The sequence below is a fragment of the Stegodyphus dumicola genome, chromosome 2 (assembly GCF_044657685.1).
Source record: "Stegodyphus dumicola isolate Sdum_Otavi_A_Nest chromosome 2, ASM4465768v1".
Classification (NCBI taxonomy): Eukaryota; Metazoa; Arthropoda; class Arachnida; order Araneae; family Eresidae; genus Stegodyphus; species Stegodyphus dumicola.
Window position 1 is genome coordinate 69,174,657 of NC_140769.1, and position 16,076 is coordinate 69,190,732.

The 16,076-nt window shown below is 33.6% G+C and overlaps 1 protein-coding gene across 1 annotated transcript in view; it reads right to left on the bottom strand.

Annotated features, from left to right (window-relative positions):
• Positions 1-16,076, bottom strand: part of LOC118190583 (transmembrane protein 178B-like) — a 127,330-nt gene that overhangs the window by 9,789 nt on the left and 101,465 nt on the right. The gene's annotated exons all lie outside the window — the stretch shown is intronic.

Genomic DNA, 16,076 nt, shown 5'->3' on the forward strand with positions numbered 1-16,076 from the left:
CCTACGATATTTATTTTATTGGAATTAGCGACACAGATGGTCATTTAAGTAAACTTTATTTAGGGTTTTAAACTCTTTTCACAATTACAGCAATCATTTATTACTGTTTTCATCATGTTCTTTCTTTTCATGAAGGCAGAGATAATAAGTAAATTCTTTTCTTCTCCCTCTGATATAATTGTGCTGAACTATAAGCATGTATCTGACAGAATTTGGTGTTCCTTATTATTCTATTTTTTATATTAAATTTGAGGGTATTTTATCAATGTTCATATAGATATATGCATACACACGCACACACAGAACACTCCCATGAGTATTACATAACTAAAAAGACAAATTCTGATTGTAAGGAGTATTTTTCGGTTTATATGTCTTTTTGAGAAATGACATGTTGCCTAATTTTCCTCCCCCCTTATCACTTCCAGAAGAGTGTCACAGGGGCGTAGCTAGAGGGGGGCAAGGGGAGCATCTGTCCCCGGGCGCGGAATCCAAGGGGCGCCAAACTGATGTTACGACATTTTAGAATTAAAAGTTTTCCATCCTTGGCAACCAACCAGTAGGGGGCGCGAAATCTTCAGTTGTCCCTGGGCGCTGAAAACCCTAGTTACGACTCTGGATTGTCCTTTCCTTTGTTTTCCGACTATCTACTTAGACTATATACTAATACTATGTAATCTAATTTTCATTTAGTTATCATTAAAAATAATTTAGTCAGCTTAAAAAGAATTCTCTTATATATATATATATATATACTGGGTGACCCAAAAGTCCGTTAACATTTGAAAATTCAATAATTCACGGAATAATGAGGAATAATGAGTAGAGAGGTAAACATTGACACACATGCTTGAAATAACATGGGGTTTTATAAAAGGCGGTGAAATCCAACATATGGCGCTCGGCAGTAAAATGTCAGTGACGCAACATTTTTGAGAATCGTGATGAAATGAGCTGTAGTGATAGAGGGAATCAGTCCCTTTATGACTTTGTCGGTTTTCTATCCTCGCCTCCGGGTGCTGGTCACGGTGTGATGTGGATTTATTACGTCAATCGTGATCGGACCCCTTTTTCTTCGACGAAATGCATGTTTCTGCTATTCAAACTTTCAGTGTGACGGATGCGAGGTATGCTGGTGTGTTACAGAATCGCATCATCCTAGCCTGACTGATAAATTGTTATTTGTTAAACGTTTAAAAGATCTCTTGCACATGCCGTTTGATGAGGATCGCATACTAAGCCACCACTTTGGCCTCTCAGGTCCCGTGTGATTATTAATTGTGGGGTTACCCGAAATCGCAAGTCTACCGCGATCATCCTACCTCATTAGCGATGCTAAAAGACAACCTACGACGCAATTTCTCATAATACCTACAAATATTTCCCTCGACTATACGTATTTTTGATGAATGACGGCCGACATGCTGAAAATTTGTTATAAAGAACATAGTCTTTGCTAAATATCAATTGTTATGCTAATTATTACTTAAGAGCCATTTGTTGGCCGTTTTAATCACTTTTTTTTTCCCTTTCAATAAAACCCGATAACATTTCAAGCATGTGTGTCAGTTTTTACCTCTCTACCTACATTATTCAGTGAATTATTGGATTTTCAAATGTTAACGGACATTGGGATCACCCGGTATATCTACACTGTGTTTCAGAAAAATTGTAATATTAAGAATTTATTGTTAAACTCTCGCGCAAATGATTATTTTCTATAGTATGGTACATAATACATGGCATTAAAAACACTTTTAATTAATTAAAATGATTTATATTAATTAAAAAAATCGCACAAGCATTCCAGACGAAAAAATATAGATGAAGCAGAATTTTACATCCAAATTTTAACTATTTTCTTTTTCAACAATATCTAGAGTCACTGCTCAAATGAAAAAGCCACAATTAATAATAAATTTGAAGAGTGACATTCTAAATTAAAAAAAAAAAGGTGTCGTTGCCTATTTAAACGTATTTTCAATAATTCGACGTCTAACGCAAGAAGACAAAGCAGATAATGAATCAGATACGCTGAAGCTTAGTTGCAGCAATAAACTACGAACGCCCCAGTTGAAATAGGGAGAATTAAATGAAAAATTGTTGAAGCAAAATAATTAAGCAATAAAATTTTATTAGAAAATTATATTAATGTTGTGAACTACTACATTCATTTAGAAGCCTAAGTGTTGAAATGTTAAATAAAGTTTAAAAAAAGAAAATTTAGTGTCACGTCATAGCTTTGCATTTTCATTTTTTAAGCTTTACCAGATTTTGTATAACATATTATAGCTGAAAAATGGGAATTTTTTAGCGTAAATATTATAATATTTGAACATAACAATTTAAGTTTCAATTTTAAACATTTGTTTATTTATGTACATAGTATGCACAATTTTAGATCATGCGCAGTTTAAAAAAAATGTTTAACACCTCATGATAATATTTAACTAAGTGTAATAGCATTATTAGTTTAAACAAATTGAACTTTAATATACATAAAATAATGCTTACTCTCATGCAATAATGAAACATTATTTTTCATTCGCATCATCTGTTTTTAATGTTAAATGGGATTACTGTAGAGTAACACAATGAATTAAAAAGCTTTTTTACTAAACGAATACTTTAATTTTGCTTAAAATTCTTGATAATGAATTAGGACGCTAAAAATGTTCTTTTCATCTGCAGCAATATTTTGAAAATCCTTGCCTTAAAAAATTTCACATATATTCATGCATACTAACTCCTTAAAGAAAGACCGGAATTCCCCATATATAAATATATATAACGTGAAGATAAGTCAATTTCCGTTAAAAAGAATTCTATGAAGACAACCCTCCTACTAAGCTGATAGTTTATGTGTATCAGCAATTAATCAAAACCCACTCTTCTTCAAATGTAGACAGTCTAATAAAAAATATGACACTTTCATTACAATTCAATTTTAGAGTATATATCTTATCAAATCTGCATTAATCTTCTCAGTTATTATAGTATTTTTTATTTTTGAAATATAAATAGTAACGTTTTGTCTGTTCAGGTTGGGTCGCCAAAATTTCGCTGGCGAATTGTAGTAGTTATAAGTAGATATTTGGAGGGGTTTTGGTAGCACACATAAAAATATTTTTCTTTTAAGTTAATATTAAAAAAGCAATATAATAAATACATGTTTATGTAATAAATTCAAACTATAACGCGAATCCTGTGATGAATAATATTATAGCAGTAAATGCTTAAAAACTAAAATTATTTAGCTGCATCCGGAAGTGAAAACTTTTCATTTAGCTCCAGGTTTCTAAAATATCTTAAGAAGTAGTATTTTACTGATCCGAATTTAGCTGAAAATTCACCAGAATCAGACGTGGTTTGTCTCTACCGCTTAAACTGTGGTAATCTGAATTTTTTGCCTCAATAGAAATTTACATTTTTGACATTTTCAAAGCATTCATTACAATATATTGTACGTTTATTAAATTTAGAAATAATCATATAAATACATAATATATTGTTACACTGTAGAATATTTTATGCAAGTAAATTGTAGGAAAACATTTAAGCTGACAGCATCTTAACGAGAACAATATTGGCTTTTGGGCGAATGAGGAAGAAGCAAGGACTAGAGAAGTCATTTGGGTGAAAGAGCCCCCCCCCGGGGGGGAGAGAAACATGAAAACGAGGTCGAATTGTTACCCATCGATGAGGAAAAGGAATTTTGCATATACAGTGTTCCCTCGGCACTTCGCGCTTCATGTTTTGCGGCTTCACTGCTTCGCGGGTTTTTCCAAAATATTCTTCAAGAAATACAACCAAAGACATGAGCTGACTCAGAGTACATACCAAGGGCTCTCATAAAGGCGCGTGATTGGTTTCCGGTGCGACATCGACCAATGATAGTACGAAGGGATTTATCCCTGTGAGTTGATTGCCTGCGCATCATCGCTGCCTCACCTAGCATATTATCTTGTTGTGTCTCGCCAGTCCTGTCTATGATGTTGACTGTCTTGTATACTGTATTTTAGTGTTGTGTTGGCGATAACTTTTTTTAATTAACTAAGCCCTTATAATGCCGCCTAAGTGCTGTGCCCCTGCGAAAGCTTCCTTCGGGGCGTCCAAGGGGAAGAAGATGATGACCATCAGCGAAAAAGTAAAGCTTATAAATATGATCAAAGAGGGCAGAAGTTATGCATCTGTGGCACGCCATTACGGGGTGAATGAATCTAAAGTGTGGTACATGAAGAAAGAGGAAGCAAACATCCTCAAAACTGCTTCAATAAAGAGGCGAAACGCGTGGTAACTCCGCGTAATAACAGAATTGTGAAAATGGAAGCTGCACTGGCATTGTGGATTGCTGATTGCAAGAAAAAGACAGTGAGTTTAGACACTAATATGAACAGGACAAAGGCCAAAGCTCTCTACGACCAAATCTTGCCCGATGACAACAATGAAGAGGCTGAAGAAGGTGCTGACGAACCTTAAGCCAGTAATAGCGCTGCCAGGAGTGATTCGCCTCCTCGAGGACGAGGCTTTTCAGCCAGCAATGGTTGGTTAAAAAAAAAATACAGCCTCAGAAACGTGCTTCTGTGAGGCTTCCTCTGCTGCCAACGATGCTGCTTGGCGTAACGTGGAGGAAGAGTTTCCTAACCTCATCAGCGATGCAACAATTTGCACAAGTCATTGACGATAATATGGTTCGAGTTGTCGAGTTCAGGAATCGCGTTGACGGGGTTATGTCCTTGTACAGAGGAATTTTGAAGGAAAAGAAAAAACAAAGACAACAACTACCTTGAAGAGAAACATTGTGATGGGTAAAGCCCCCCACTCTACCGTCAGCGCCTCCAGCAGAACAGTCTCCGAGTGAACCTAAAGCTTTTACAAGTCAAGTGAGAGCCTCTCCTCCGCCACCAACACAAGACTCTTCGCCTCTCTCAGAAAGCAATGTTGATTAATGTTTATTACTGTATAAGGTTTTGTAATTAACCTTATTAATTAGCACTGACACGTTTAAGTAAATACGTATATTGTTGCAATTTTTGTCTTAAATGTGTAAAGTATAAATACTGTTTACATATTTAAAACATTCTTGTACTCGCATACACGAAAATTCCTAGGAACAAATCCTACTTCGCGGTTTTCCAGCTTTCGCGGAAGGTTCTGGTCCCCATTAACCGCGAAAAACGAGAGATTACTGTACAAAGTATCTTTCAGAGCATAAACAAACATCAGTGTTGATTGAATCATTCCCTAACCTGAGCCAAACTATTATATACGTATTATTAAGACCCAACACAATTCCTGACTCTGCTATTAAAACTAAAAAATTTTATATACCAAGCCAGTGGTGCCCAACCTTTGGCCTCTCGCGAGCACATTTTGGCCTACTGCGAGCACATTTCCAAAACATCAACATTTTTGTTAAACATGTGTCTAATCTTATGTGATACATCATAAATATTAATTTCGACAAATGGTTTTGAGGTGAATAATAATATTGGTTGAACTTTATGGAAATCAGAGAAGCAGAGTTCAAAATTATTTTTCAATACATTTAGGTTTTCCAAGTATTTCTCTGCTTCAATTGCCTTGTGGTTATTACTATGGCTTAATAAATTCTGAAAATGGGTGATTTTTTTTCCTTTCATCTGATTTATCCACAATTTTTTTTTTTTTTTTTTTTTTTTTTTTTTATCTGAAAAGCAGTTATACACAGTCAATTGAAGAAGTTTTTTTTTTTTTTTTTTTTCTTCTCCCTGGAGATCTTCATTCAGTTTGTTCAGTTTAGCTGTTTTATTACCGTCCAATTCTTTATAACTTTCGTTTCCGGATTCCAGAAACTGCTTTACTGGTGAAAGAAGTTCTACAAATCGTTGAAGTACTTTTCCCCTGCTGAGCCATCCAACATTGGAATGAAGCAATAAGATCTTGCAAGATATCTCTTATGACTATAAATGCTTTCTATATTTTAACAATTAAGAAATATAAAAGAATGGTTAATTTTAAAATATTTTTTGTTCATAGTACCTAATCGGGCTGGCGAGCACACTTCTGCTCGCGGGCACAAGGTTGGGCACCGCTGTATTAAGCAAATCAAGGAATAACATTTTCAATGTTTATTGTAACAGCAAAACTATTTTTAAGGGAATCAGTTTTATCCCTTCTCAGCATGATGGATTCCATTGTATAGATTTGATTCGACAGCTATGATTCGATACGCTTTAAATGAATTCATCACATTTCAAAACTGCTTATACTACTTTTTTTCGTTTCCTACGTATGTAGTTAGTAGTGTATAAAATACAATGTTCGAGAATCGCCAAGTAATTAATTCACTTTCGTTTTTCACACTGCATATATTGCGTTTATTTCGAAATTGACACTTCAGTTCATGTATGCGAATGATTTATTAAATTCTGTACATCAAATGATTAACCTAGGTTGGTTTGGTTTATTTAATTACGGCAAAGCACACTAGGGATATCTGCCTAAGGGGAGGGATGCCTTCGTGAAGGACTTTCTAAGGGAAACTGGCTCGTATACACGTTACACATGGGGAAATCTACGAAAACGCCCATGCAGCCAGCCCGTTCGCGGGATTCGAACCTATGATTAACCTAGGATTAAATTCATGAGTAATATTAGATTAAAATATCTACTGAAAAGTAACATCATATTAAATTTTGAATCTGCAAGATAAAAGCCCAATACATTAAATTTAGAAGCACAACTAAAACTACTAAATATGTTGCTGATGGCAAATTTCCAGACAAATTCGATAACTATAGTTAATATCAGTCACAGTGTGATACCATAGGCATACATAACCACGGCCTTCGGCTACTATTTTTTTTTTTTTTTTTTTGATACCCAATAATTTCTCAAAACTCTGCCTTTAAAAAAAAAAAAAAAAAAAAAAAAATGTTAGGTGCTGAGAAAGAATGCTGTTTCTAGGGCCTCCAAAATTCATCATCTTGGCTTGATGGTAACTATCTTTTCATGTGTATAGCGTGAATACGAGCAAGTTTCCTTTAGAAAGTCCTCTACACATCCCTTTTCTCTTAAACAAATAGCCCTTGTACATTTTGCCATATTCAAAACGCTTAACCTATCCACAAAAGACCAAAATGATATGGAACTATAAGCAGTCATTATATTCACTATAATTTCCTAATTTTTAACACACATAACTACTCTTTATCATTAATTTCGTTGCAAAATATGTTTCTTATTTTGCATATTTATACGCTTTAGCCAAAAATTGCTTTCAGTATTCTGGAAAGACAAGCATAATTGGAAAGGAGATTACAACCAACAAATTATATAACAAAGTATTTTTCCAACAACACACTCGTATATCCCGATTTCTCACAATTACCTTTAAAAAAAAAAAAGAGAGAGAGAGAGCAAATTGCGCATTTATGGGTTAAATTATACAATTTTTCCGACAAACTTTAAACAGGATTTTTTTTTTTTAAATTGTTTTCTCCCAATATTTCTAATGTTTGTATTGTATTCACAATTGGCTATTTGGTGTCTCAAAAAAAAAAAAAAAAAAAAAAAAAAAAAAAAAAAAAAAAAAACTACTTCCGACATTTGCTCAGTTGCGATCGAACCGTTCATTTTTCGTTTTCAACTTGGAAAGATGGATTAGGCGTAGGTGGTAAAGGAGCGGACCCAACAGGAGGTGCCTATGACTGTAGTTTGTTTCCTTGTGAATGCGAGCGAGGAAGATTAAAAGAGTTGAAATTGGTTGAACGCTCGAACGGTTTTGTTCCTTCCAAAGAACTTCCAGATCGAACAAGTAGCGAAACAAATGATGAGAAAATTTCACGAAGGTGACTGACTTCCTACGCCTGGCAGATAATTTGCCAAATACGGAATTCGAAGGCTCAAGCTATTAAATGACATGACGTCCCAAGTTTCTCAACTGTTTCCAGAGATTCTATCCCAGAAAGAAACAGTTCATAACTGTCAGCATATATGCAGCAGAATTCCAATTATCTGCATATCACTTTAAATAAAATTAAGCTTGCTGTTAATTTATCTGTGTGATTTTAAATTTTACTTTAATAATATATATTATATTATTAAAGCTAAATATTTTGTTATTTTGCTTGAATAAAAATCCCTTAATTTTTAGCCCAATGGAACAATTTGCCCAGAAGGGCTATTTATTTCGTTTTGGCATTTTGCGTCGTCCATTATTAAACGGTGTTTGACTTTTAAATTGTTGCCATCAAATATAGAACCCTGCATTATATTAAAAGAAATTACATAAAGAAGAATCTGTATGAATGTATATACGCTTCTCGCATTGTGAAAACTCAACGGTACCTAGAGACATCAAATTTTGAATAACGTAGACCTGCACTCGAATATGGACATCTGAAAGCCCAAATTTGGAATCTGTTTTATTATCTTTTTCATATTTTGTAAAACTTTAACGAATTCTTGATTGACAAACTCAAAGACCTCAAAGCAAGCAATGGCAACACTGTACGGAGGAGGGGAATATCTCCAGCGCGCGAGGCTGTGTCGGAAATTCTATCGATACTCTCTTTTTAAATATTTTGTGATACTGCTGTTGAATTGAATTTTATGGTTTAATTGCGAAGAACATGATATTTAATAAATAAAGGTAAAACACAAAAAACTTTGTATGTAATATAAAATCTGAAAGCTTTCAAATTTTTTTTTTTTTTTTTTTTTTTTTGTTGTTGTTGTTGTTGTTTACAGAATATTTTTTCTTCTACGCCAAACAAAAAAAAAATTATTTACTAAGCAATATCATACGCTAAATTCTTTGTAAATAGAAATTAATTTAGTTCCTTTATTTTAGTAAGAATAGAAATGGGTTTGTGTTTTGTGATTAGCAAATAATAAATATCATTGTTTAATACAATCGAAAAATGCGTGCTTTGTATTCTGCTTCTCATAAGCATTTTATTTTTTAAAACAGAATAAGCTTTATTAAAACAAAAATACGACAATGAAGAAAAACATTCAATTTAAAAATTTCAGATTACAGTTTAAAACTTCAAAGAAAAATTTACCATTATAAACTTTTTAATGAAAAAATATGAAAACAAAATTTGCTTCACTTCTATTATAACATCTACAGTTTCCAAGTCTTATAATTAAATCCTTAGTGTTAGATAAAATTAAAGCTCATCTAACTACATTTGATTATGAATTTTAGTTATATAAAAATATTTGAATTGTAAATTTAATGGGTCAATAAAGTTATATGAATTACTAACTCAAAAACGGTTCTAAATATTCCAATTGCTTTTACATTTTTAGCTCAAAAAGGGCTATTGCTCAGCTGAACACTGGTAGTTCGGTCCGAGGTTCGAATCCCGCGAACGGGCTGGCTGCATGGGCGTTTTCGTGGTTTTCCCCATGTGTAACATGTGTGCGAGCCAGTTTCCCTTAGAAAGTCCTCCACGAAGGCATTCCTCCCTTCAGGCAGATAGTCCTCGTGTGCTTTACCAAAATTGAATAATCCAATCCAATCCAAAATGGGCTATTAGTCTCGAAATGAGATTTTGTGTCGTTTCACTTTAAACGGCGAGTCACTTTTCAAATTGTTGCTACCAAATATTATCTCCCTATACTACTTTTAAAGAAATTTAATAATGAAGAATCTGTACGTATGAATGGATGATCCTCGCACTATAAAAAACGATTGTACCTACAGCTATCGAATTTTGAATAACGTTGTCCTCTACCCGACTGTGCACTTGGAAGCCCGAGTTTTGAATTTCGAATTTGTTTTATTATTTATTTCGTATTTTGTAAAACTTCAATGAATTTTTCATTAACAAACTCAACCATCTGAAAGCGAGCAACGGCAACACTGTCCGACGTAAGGCATTTATATCTCCGGTGCGAGATTATCAGTCGGAAGTGTCGCGCACTGAAGCGATCTCTTAGCCATCTCTGAAATTCTAAAGATATGCATGCTGCTTTTAAATATTTTGTGATTTTTTTATTGAATTGAATTTTATATGGCGTAAGTGCGAAGAATGTGCTATTTAATGAAATTAACACAGAGAAAGTTAAAAATAAAAAGAGAAAAAATTATTTGGTATCTTACCAAGAAAACTGAATATTGATATGATGAACTGAGAAAGACAGAAGAAAGTATAAAAATGTATGCCAACACTTAACACTACACCGGGAATTCTAAATAAATGCTACTAATGAATTCTAAATAACTGCAGTTTCTAAAAATTTGGTGATTTTTGCTGTTGAACTATACGTGGCGTAAGTGCGAAGAAAACAAGGCTTAAAAAATAAAGCTAGAAAGACAAAAAAAGTTAAAAGGTTAGCAGGAGTGAGTGCAAGAGCAAACTGGTAGACTGCGTGCTTACGGAGAACACAAAAAACATTAAACCTTTTTGGGCGACCATTAACAACCTTTCAGATTCCTCCCCCCTTTTTAAGTTTATTATGGCCTTTAAGATGCTACAAACGGAAAAATATCAAAATGTTAAAAGACTATATAATTGGTTGGGGAAGAAGAAACAAATACATAGAGACAGTTGAATTTTTTTCAGAAACATTTTATCACAATTATATTTTTATTCTGGATGTTGAAGGTAATGCAGACAAGATGTAAAGTTATAAATTATGCTACCGACCTATCAGAGGATGTTAGAGATCTAATTTATTTACGACTCTCACGACATAAAATGTCACTAGTTGCAAAATGTTAAGTAGTCCATATAAAATGAAATTTTAAATGATTAACTCAAACTATCGACTAACGCACTTTTACAGTACTGATGATAAATGAAAAATCTTATACGTCGTCTATTTGAAACAACGTCTTTATACAATGGAATGTATTAACTGCAAGCTGAAAAGAACGGTTCTTCAAAGTGTTAAAAAAGTTCCTTCAAATGCATTGCATTAAATATTACATACTCGGTCTTGGGAAAGGGGACTATAGGAATATTCAAACGAATATTCCTGGCAATCCGGATATTTAGAGTTGCATTGTACTTAGAAGGTGCGCGAGCATTCCAGGTAAAATGACAAACTATAACTGACCGTCTGAGCTTCATCCACAAATAGAATGCTTGAAAATTTAGAGTAATAGCTTACATGAAAAAAAAAAATTGTTATGTAATAAATAACCTTGTATGTGTGTCAATTTCCGTCGACTTTGATAATATTATAGAATCAATAATCTCGTCTTGAACTCAAGGATTGCAGTTTTGTAATCATTACAAAAACATTCAAATGCAAATATCCACGTCCTAATTTACACAAGGGTAAACTGAGCCATGAACACCACATCCTCCTTCATTATTTAAAATACTAAATATTTTATGTATCTTTTCATTACCGATTTTTGTGTTAAAAAGTAATGAATTAGAAGCAGGAACAATATTTTTAATTCCTTGTATTAACTTTTCATCTCTCTTCAAAAATCAAACACTCAGGAAATCATCCAGTTGGCAAGTAATATTGCTCTTTATTGTTTATATATGTATATATATATATAAAGCAGAGATGGCAGCACTTTCTTTTACAGTGAAAAAACGATATGTCTTATATTTGATTATTAAATTCATATGCATTAATTTCATCTTATCTCTGTAATTTAGTTACGATTTTTAATCAATAAGAATCCTCTACTCTTACTTTTTTTTTCCCCACTTTCTTTTTTCTTTTTTACATTTTCCCCATTTCTTTCTTTTTTTTTTTTTTTTTTTTCCAGGCGGGAGGGGGAAAGTTGCGTTTAAAAAATATATCTCGGTAATTTGGCGAGATATCGCCAAGCCAGCAACAGTTTTAGCGACTAATTTTGTCACCAAAAGTCGTCAGACTTGGCTACATTTTGGTCCGGTCCCTGTATCACAGTAATAGGTATTGTAATTGAATAAATATAATTGATCACTATATTAGCTGTAACCGTAATTCTACCCTAGTATTGCTCTCCAGTAATTTCGAGGAGAAATTACTAGAAATATCTCGACGGCCGGGTGAAAACTATACAAGGCCGGAGAGAGCATCTGCTTTCAGATGTTGTTCTTGTTAGCTATTAGCTCGGTGTGAGTTGGGAGTACTGAGATATCTCCGGGTAGCTTTCTCTTTAGATGCGCTTTGCATTGTGTTGTATTTAACGTTTATAGTAGTTCAAAATGAAAATACTGATTGTACTCTGTGATATTGTGAAGAGCTGTACGACTATCTTTGTGGAAAGTTCCAGATCTCTGAAGTGTTTCATTTGATGAAATAAAACTTATCAACCTATCATCGGGAGCTGTAAGCATTCAATTTATTACGAACTCGTACGCACGCAACAATACGCTTGCATTTTATGCAACGCACAAAAAACTTAAATAATAGGAACAATGGCGCTAGTGATTACGATCGCTGAACAGTAACAAGTTCAACGGGCATAGGAGTTTTTTTGGTTTTATCCTGGTGTAACTTAAATATGAACATACTATTTCCCTTACAAGATCACTGATGGAGGCAACTTTCAAATAGCCCTCGTGCTCTTTGCCTTAGACAATTTAATGTGAATTAACTATAAAAGCAAACTACGCAGGAAAAAAAAAAAAAAAAAAAATTAAACTACTATAAGCGAAAAAAAAAAACACTGAATTATTAGGTTAAGTGAAATATTTTAGCGTAACAGTGATACCTACATATCTATAATAATGAAAAAAACTGGATCCTAAGAGGTTTTGCCCCGGGCTTCTAGTTTTATAAATCGGTACCTATAAATGACTGTTCATGAATTCCTTCTTTATGAATAGGATGTCTAGCAACGCCATTTAAGTTCATCAGTGCAACCTTTGGGCCTCGTAAAGTTTCTATTGTTTTCGAAGATCAGGTTCCAGATTCTGCTTTCTCTCACTTGACAGTTTTCTTCCTTTTTTATGGCGTGTAATTAATTACTTATAAACAAAGCATCATTCAGTGTCGATCAAAAAGCCAGTCAAAATAGACAAGACCACATACAGTAGATGTCTTTATAGATTACTTGAATGAATACTTTCTAACCAAATTAATCTGAATGATCTGAACGTGTGTGGTCCTAATTATTGCACTCACAGATATGAATTCTTAAAACTTTTGTCGCTTGGAATTCCTAAAGGTCAATGCAGCAGAAGTAATCTACGTCAGACTAATGAATTGAAAAACGATATTACAGCTCCTGAGGATGTTATTGCCGAGAAAACATAAGCTGTGAGATAAAATCATTTTTAGCCCACACTTACCAAGGATGTTGGACGCAGAACGTTTAAATTTTTACCCAAGTCGACTAGTGTCCGTCAGCTCAGAAGCGCTCACAAGGATGCCCTGGAACAAAGGTACAAGAATTTTTATGAAGACTAATTTTTAGCTTGGGGGAGGGAGGAAGAAAGAATGAATTTCATAGACATGCTGGCATTCATCTTATATATATGCGGCTTAAGTGTTTGTCGCCGAAAGTTTATTGGTTGCTTGCGTAACTGTAAATTGTTTTATTCCCCGTGCAGTGCAGCGCGTGACGAATATTATGAGAAAGCTAAGCCGGAAAAATTAAAAATACAAGAGAACGTGCATTTAACATTTAATAAATAAATTTAACATCTATATATAATAGAATTCGGAAGTATGCAACCGGCAACGATGAAAAAACAAATAAAATGAAATAAATAAATATCTTTATTATATGCGGCTTAAGTGTCTGTTTGTCGCAGATAGTTTATTGGTTGCTTCCATAACTGTACTAACTAATGGGGTGAAGTTGCCACGGCACACTGTTGCCGTTTCGATTGAGACGTAGACAATTTCCTGTAAAACTTGCCTTTGCTATGACCATCAATAAGTCTCAGGGCCAAACGTTTAAGCGTGTTGGCATTTTTTTACCTGAGCCTGCATTTGGACACGATCAACTTTATGTTGCCTGTTTAAGAGTTCGTGAAAGAACGGACGTAAAATTAAAAATAATTGATGGTCCTCTGTAAGGCGAGCTTAAAAATGATGGAAAGATCTACACAAGAAATGTTGTGTACAAAGAGATCTTTGACATGTGAATTAATATTTTATTATTTAAATCACTTTTATTTATTAAGCTAGCGGTGGCTCTTAAGAAATGTACCTCCAGTGGTTTCCTTCATTGCACTCTACTTTAAGCAATTCAGTAAGTAGAAGTGCGAAGCCCCGTGGGGCAGTAAGCAAAGGGGCGTCCTCGCCGCCTGCCCTGGGTAATTCAGTTTGAATTAGCAGACACCTTAGCACAAATCATTCTAATTACAATTTCTAATATCTAGAACAGCGGTCATTTCGTATGACCGCCGGGCTTTCTAGTATACTATAAGCAGCATTTTAGTTTATTGCTTAGAATAATAAGGCAAATACAATAAAAATTCCATTTCATAAAAGTGCTCTGGTGTAAGGGTTTCAGCAAATTATGGGAACTGCTTTCTGTTGTAAAGAACACTAGCTGATCTAAAAATGAGTGCCGGCACTCTTACGCAGCTGTCCCTTGGATGCAGAAAGATCACAGACTCAAAATACGGCGATTTGAATCGAAGTAAAAGCCGCAAGTTTTACTTAACATCAGCACATCATTCATGAAGTTTCAATGCTTAAAAAGATATCTATATTTAAAAATACAGAGTCTTTTTGTAATGCTACTATTCCAACGTTTCTTCTCTCACAGCAAGTACATCAGTTTGCATGCTGCTTTGGAAGACCCCCCTTCCATAAAAGGACCACCTAGCTTAACTGATAATTACGGTAAAAATCCGGTTTGGTAAATCCTAGGTTTTATACAGTTTTATTGTGAAAAATGCCGCAGAATACCAACGTCAAGTACGATCTGGATTGTAAAATTAGATTTCAAAATTATTTCTGCATCAGTAAATTCGTGGCATCCATGCGTAGCTGCACGCTCAGATCGATAAATAATTAATTTCGTTCCAGGTTTGATTTCCAATGAAGTTTAACTACAAGGGTTATGTTGTAAATTTTTGCATTTAAGAAAAGTGAGTTTCCTTTAATTTTTTCAAGATAGACACAGAACTTGAATGATTGCTTACTTAGACGTGTCTTGATGCCGTATTCGTCAACCAGCTCTCAAATTAATGACATGTCTCTTTTTAAGTTTTCCTACATTGCATTTATAAGCATTACTCCCACATTCTCGAGGCAATTTATTGATTTTTTCCACTTTCATTTGGTATGATATAAATACGTATAATAAAATATCCGGAATATTGAAATTTTTCAGATTAAATTGCTTTGTACATACACGTATTTAATGTCCGCATTTTCATACGTCGACAGTTTTTTTTTTTTTTTTTTTTTCATCTCACTACTATCTCTCTATGTATAGACTATGTATAGACTCTCTATGTATAGACTATGTCATCTCTCTATGTATAGACTGCACACCAAATTCTCGGATAGGAAATGAAATTGTTCAGTTCAGCTTTCATTATGAGATTTCACATTACTGAGAATTTTAGGGAAGATTCTATATTTCATTATGAGATTTCACATTACTGAGAATTTTAGGGAAGATTCTATAATCTTTTCCTTCTGTTCAGAGTTACAAATCTTGTAGCCAGGGCTTAATTTCTGAGATTAGAAACCCTATGGAAGACCGTTAGCAAAGAGGAACAAGAGTAAAGAAATAAATAAAATGACCATGAAACTCATTAATAACTTTAAATAGTTAATTATTACGAAATTAATAGGTATTTAATTAATGTTTATAAATTGTCATTTAATCAATAATTATTATATAATTAATTGTAATTTCATTGATAATTTTAGATGATTAATTATAATTTAATTTATAATTATTAGATAATTATTATTTATTGAAATAATTCAAGATTGATGTAATTAAATAATTAAAATTAAATAAAATGTAAAGAGATAAAGTGAAATTTTATAACCAATTTTTAATATAATTTTATTGTTAAAATAAAATTTTCGAGATAAAATTTCTACCGAAATTGTTATTCAGTTACATAAAAGAAGTGCCGCAGCCTTCTTATTCAGGGCTCCGGTGCGTTCCGGCTAGAATTATGATTTATTACAAAAACTAAGAAGCACCG